Source organism: Dipodomys spectabilis, unplaced genomic scaffold, assembly GCF_019054845.1.
Source record: "Dipodomys spectabilis isolate Male_0828 unplaced genomic scaffold, ASM1905484v1 ptg000266l, whole genome shotgun sequence".
NCBI classification, from domain to species: domain Eukaryota; kingdom Metazoa; phylum Chordata; class Mammalia; order Rodentia; family Heteromyidae; genus Dipodomys; species Dipodomys spectabilis.
Genome location: NW_024870943.1, coordinates 4,819,592 through 4,826,224, shown reverse-complemented (window position 1 = coordinate 4,826,224; position 6,633 = coordinate 4,819,592).

Sequence of the window (6,633 nt, the reverse complement as noted above, 5' to 3'; positions counted from 1 at the left end):
GAGGTATGATTAAAGCTGTATGACTGAACTGTGCTGGTAAATATCACACAATTTTTTTTTTTTTTGGCAGTTGTGGGGCTTGAACTCTGGACCTGGGCGCTGTCCCTCAGCTCTTCAGCTCAAGGCGAGCGCTCTACCACTTGAGCTACAGCGCCACTTCCGGTTTTCTGGTGGTTTATTGGAGATAGGAGTCTCACGGTCTCTCCTGCCCGGACTGGCTTTGAACCGGGATCCTCAGCTCTCAGCCTCCTGAGTAGCTAGGATTACAGGCGTGAGCCACTGGCGCCCGGCCACACAATTTTTTTTTGTCACGTTGCAACCTTTGTTTCCAATTTAGTGACTGTTGCTATGGGATTAGACAGCAACAATGACAACATTATTAGGTTTGTTTTGTTTTTAAACTATGATTTAGTAGCAACTTAAGTTCCCCATTTTAACCCTTGAGCAGCAAGATCCAAGTTCCCTCATTGTCACATTAGCACCTAAGTGTCAAGGGGTTAAATAACCAGCACCAAAGACATGGCACTTCTGATTGTTGTATTTGGCAGAAGTGAAAGGAAAAGAAGTTGTGCTACATGTTGAATGGATTGTGGGCAACAGAAAGAAGACACTAGGAGAGAGAAACTGTCACATGGAATTTCACCATAGGAACTATTGCACTTTGAAAAATTCCTAGGGTGCTATAAATTTTGTTTCGAGTGCTGGAGCTTGAACTCGGGACTTGTTCCTTAGCTTTACCCTGTATTCGAGATAAGATGTGTTTTAAAAATGAGAGGCTCTATCTGGGCAATAGAGTCTCACGCCTGTAATCCTAGCTACTCAGGAGGCTGAGATCTGAGGATCATGGTTCAAAACCAGCCCAGGCAGAAATGTCCGTGAGACTCTTATTTCCAATTAACCACCACAAAATCCAGAAGTGCTGCTGTGGCTCAAGTGGTAGATCAGTCACCTTGAGCTGAGGAGCTGAGGGACAGTGCCCAGTCCCAGATTTCAAGTCCCATGACTGAAAAAAAAAGATCAGGATTCAAAGCCAGCCCATTCAGAAGAGTCTGTGAGACTTATCTCCAAAGAACCAGCATAAAGATGGAAATATAGCTATTAGTACTGAACAATACAAAAAAAAGTTCAGGGATAACACTTAGGCCCTGAGATCAAGCCACAGAGTTTCACACACACACACACACACACACACACACACACACACACACACACACACACACACACACACACAGAGGCACACACACCAATCTGAAGAACAAAGAAAACTCCTTTTAACAGGCAAATTTGTCACACAAACCCACAGTTCCTCCTCGCTGAGGAACTAGGAAGTATATCATGAACAACACATTGCCATAATCAAAGCCATTACTGTCCCCTAAGATCCTGAGGAAGTCTTGGGATCCTGTTCCAGTAGGGCCACCCCTGGGCCTGAAAGAGAATTTCATCTTCTGCATATTCTCCCTGAAGCTCAATTTGGAATGGATCCATAACCAGTGCACTGATTTTTCTTTCCTGTATCAACTGTCTGGCTGGTCTATATATCGAAACATCACAAAAACTATCAGTGATGTTCTCATAGCCCAGCTGGACATCGGTGTCATGGGGAATTCCCTGCCCTCCATGCTCTATCTGTACATGTTTTTATTCCAATGTCACCTAAAGAAGCCCAGCAATGCCATCTTCATGCATCTGACTAAGATCAACTTGCCTAATACCATGTTTACAATGGTGCCAGATATCATGTTCTAGCACTTTCTGGATGATGTGGGCTGCAAGGCAGTGGTGTTCCTTTTCAGAGTCACCCGGGCGCATTCCATCTGTACCACCTCACTCCTCAGTGCATTTCAAGCCAACACCATCATCTCCAGCTGTGTCCAGTGCGTGTGGCTTAAATCTAAATCTTTGGTGTTGATTTTCCCTTCTTTTCTCTTCTGTGTTGCCAATATGCTCATGTAGGTCCTGGTCATTAAGGCTCTGAAAGCCCAAAGTCACTTTACTGTTGTTGGTTCTGGGTTTTCCAATGCATATTGTCATACTCGACAGAGAGAAGAAAATAGATCATGGCATCTTCTTATTCTGAGACCTTATGTTTGTAATCTTCATGCTCACCACCCGCCTCCACATTTGACACCCTTCTCCCGACACCCCAAGAGAGCCATGTACCTTTACAGTCCCAGCATCGCTACCTAGTCATCGCCTAGCCATCGCTCCCTAGCCTAGCCAAAGCCATCCACATCACCCCGTGGCTTGTCAGCTGCCTCACTGTTTCTGTTGCTCCAACAACATTGTGAATTATTTTCCTTTTACACATTAGAGAAAATGCCAACCTTGAACATGATCATTTGTATTTTATCATGCTGCCCAATCATGTCCCCTTGTTTCCTCATGAAGTATAATAAAATTATTTACAATGTAACACCTGTCATTGATGACAATTACCAGTTGTCAGAAAGTATTCAGTGGCTGATTGGAAAGCCAAAATCTTTGTTCAAAAGCAGAGAAGATTCTATTATTGTACATGGGAAAAAAACTGTGTGGGTATTGAGCAGATATTTGAATGCAGATATGCCAGATTTTGTTTTTGTTTTTGCCAATCTGGGGCTTGATATCAGGGCCTGGCAACTCTCCCTTTTGCTTCAGGTACCACTCTACCACTGGAGCCATAGCACCACTTCTAGATTTTTCTTTGTATGTGGCAGTGAGGAATCAAACCCAAGGCTTCATGCATGCTAGGTGTGCACTCTACCACTAAGCCACATTCCCAGCGATATGCCAGAATTTTAATACATTGAAGCTTTGAAGTCTTACTTGATGTACCTTCCCGTGTGTGTGTGTGTGTGTGTGTGTGTGTGTGTGTGTGTGTGTGTGTGTGTGTGTGATGTGTGTGCGCACAAAAGTTTTATGTTGTTTGTTTAAAATATTATTAGTAGGTGAAATACATTTTCTATACATTGCTTGTTTTTGTTTTTATAAAGACAGCTGCTGAACAATCCATTTCTTCCTTGCATTCTATTTCTACTAACAGTCCTGTTTGTTATAAGAAATTTTAGTAGATCACCCTATGAATGCTACTCATCCAATGACGAACCAGGATCCAGCCAATAAGGAAGCAGGATGCAACCTATGACAACGCAGGAGGTATCCAGTGACAAAGGATACAACCAGAGCTAGGCATTGGTGGCTCATATCTGTAATCCTAGCTAATCAGGAGGGTGCGATCTGAGGACTGCAATTCAAAGCTAGCCAGGGCAGGAAAGTTTATGAGAGTCTTATCTCCAATTAGTCACAGAAAATACCAGGAGTGGTGCTGTGGATCAAGTGGTAGAATGCTAGTCTTGAGCAAAAGATGCTCAGGGACACTGCACAGGCCCAGAGTTCAAGCCCCAAGACTGGCCAAAAAAAAAAAAAAAAGAACAACTCAACGGGTACAGCCAATGACAAAGCAAGATTTAGTGAATGAAGAAGGATGCAGCCAATGGCAAAGCAGGATATAATCAATGGAAAAGGATTCCACCAATGGCAAAGCAGGATATTATAGCCAAGGACAGAACAGGATCCAGACAATGACATATAATCCTGGGTCCTCCCTCTTCTGGTGAGGCTACTCTGTGACAGGCAGCGGAACACTGGGACACAATTGGGAAGATTGGTGTTCCTGATTCAGAGAACAAAATGGACTTTCCAGGGTTGTGCTGTGGAGAGAGTAAGCCCCTGAGTGTCCAGTTGTACTCCTTTCTGTAGAAGTATCCTAAGGAACAGGGGCCCTGTCTAGTCTGCAGACCACTAGGAGCTGCTTATTTTATTCTGTATTTTGGCCAGAGAATATAACTCTAACTCAGTACCAGACCCTTTTGCTCACTGGCTGAAGTTCCTCAAGCCTTCTGTCCTACCACTGGACATTGGACCTGGTTTAAAGTCTATTTCCCTATTATTTTCCTGTTTATAAGTCTGTATATTCCCTTAGCTCCTCTGTGATTATTTTTCAATCCTTGGTTGTCTTCATGGACTTTCATATTTCCTGTTTGTGTGTGTTGAGCCACTTTGCACCCTTGGAGTGAAATCATCTTGCTCATCATGTGTGAACTTTCTAATGTGTTATTACGCGCATTTGTGAGCCTTTGGTATGTGTGTTATCTCAGGTCCATTCATTAATCATTTTCTGAGTTCCTTGATACTCATAGTCACCTTACCATGTTTTGGTAGCTTGTTTTGGTTCTATAGGCTGAGTTCTCAAGAATTCCCTCTCTTTTATGAAATTGTTGGAGGAGCATTTTCATGGATTTGTTTTAGTTGTTGTTGCTTTTGTTTCTTTGGTTTTGTGCTGGTTCTGGGGCTTGAACTCAGGACATGGATGCTTTTCCTGAACTGTTTTTGCCATCCCTGGAGCCACAGCTCCTTACCTGGTTAATTAGAAATGAGAGTCTCACAGTCTTTCCTGCCCAGGCTGGCTTTGAACTGTGATCCTTCTATTTCATCCTTCAAAATCTCTGGGACTGCAGGCATGAGTCACCAGTATCCAGCTCCAATAAATTTTGTAAACATACTAGAATCTACCAAAAATGAGCAAGGAGTATGCAAGTGACTTATGCAGAAGTGTAATGTGTGAGAAGACAGAGGTAGTGATTATCTCCACAAAATGCAGAATGAATTGTGAACAAAAGCAGCAGTGAGATTCACTGCTATGTGGAAAATGAACTGTACAACTAGTGGGAAGCTTCAAGACTCATTGTCATCATGTACAATTTTTGTTTGGTTGGTCGTGGGTCTTGAACTCTGGGCTTGGGTGCTGTCCCTGGGCTTTTCAGCTCAAGGGGAGCACTCTACCACGTAAGCCACAGCACCACTTCAGGTTTTCTGGTGGTTAACTGGAGATAAGAGTCTCATGACTTTCCTTCCCTGGCTGGCTTTGAACCGTGATCCTCAGATATCACCCTCTTGTGTAGCTGGGATTACAGGCCTGAGCCACTGGCGCCAGGCCATGTACAAATTTTTTGAACAACAACTCCTCTGCACAACCAATTAAGGGTTAAAAAATAAATAAGATAAAACAAAATAATAAGATAAAACAAAATAAATATTACAGAAATCAATTATATAGCTCTTAAAGAGACAGGATCTGAAATGAAATCCTAACATCAACTGAACCCCTCAGGAGCATTTATAAAAGAGAACAGAAATAACCTGATCATATCAATGCCTGAACAAAAGCCCTTGGACAAAAGTCAACATCACTTCATAATAAAAGCACCAAAGAAACTAGGAAGAGAAGGGAGGGCATGCTTCAACATCACAAAGGCTCTGTGTGATCATCTATAATTCACCCTGTACTTAATGAGAAAATCTGAAAAAGCCTACATAAGAGAGAAAGGAGGCCATGTAGGCTCTCCATCTCTGATGCTATTTACTTTGTACCTGGACCTTTAACCAAAGCAATGTCAAAGAAACCAAAAGGACCAAAATAAACTCAAAAGAGAAATTAATCCTATTTGCAGATGCTATGATCCTGTACATAAAACATGAAAACCTCCAGTTGAATGACGCTTTTGTGCTACATGAACTCTAATGGCAAAGCAGCAGGAAACAAGCTAAATATATACTTATTGGAAGCTTTTCTATGCACAAAGAACAAACACTCTACTGAGTAGCAGTGATTATAACAATGTCGCTGAAACTGCTCTCCAAGCTGATATCATAATCATCAGCCCCGTGCCAGTGGCTCACAGTAGCCATCCTAGCTATTCAGGTTTCTGAGATCTAAGAATCAAGGTTCAAAGGCAGTCTATGCAGGCTTATATCCAATAAGACACCAAAAAGCCAGAATTGGAACTGTTGCTCAAGTGGTAGGGGACCAGCTTTGAGCACTAATACACAGAGAGAGCACCCAGGCCCTGAGTTGAAGCCTTAACACACACACACACACACACACACACACACACACACACACACACACACACGGTTTCCTACAAATGCATGTTAATTTCATTTATTTCTCTCTCTCTCTCTCTCTTTTTTGTCAATCATGGGACTTGAACTCTAGGCTAGGGCACTGTCCCTTAGCTCTTCAGTCTAGGCAACACTCTACCACTTGAGCCACAGCACCACATCCGGTTTTCTGGTGTTTTATTTGAGATAAGAGACTCAAGGATTTTCCTGCCCTGGCTGGCTTTGCACCATGATCCTCAGATCTCAGCCTCCTGGGTAGCTAGGATGACAGTCATGAGCCACTGGCACCAGGCAATCTCATTTCTCCTTAAAAACAGCATCTTCCAGTGATAAGTTAACCCTTAACACAGTTCTATTTCATTTTCTGTCTTTCTTTTCTTTGTGGAGTTGGGGGTTCAGGTCATAGGGCCTGAACTCTGGGCTGGGGTGCTATCCCTCAGCTCTTCAGCTCAAGGCTAGTGCTCTACCACTTGAGCCACAGCACCACTTCTGGTTTTTGTCTTTTTGCTTATGTGGTGCTGAGGAATCAAACCCAGGGCCTCAGGCATGCAAGGCAAGTGCTCTACCACTGAGCCACCTTCCTAGCCCCCATTTTCTTCTTTCTGTGTTGGTCGCCATTTTATACAAAGAAGAACGAATTCTGATCATGATATCCCAACTTTGGGTGATCAGTCAGTGAGCCAAGATGGA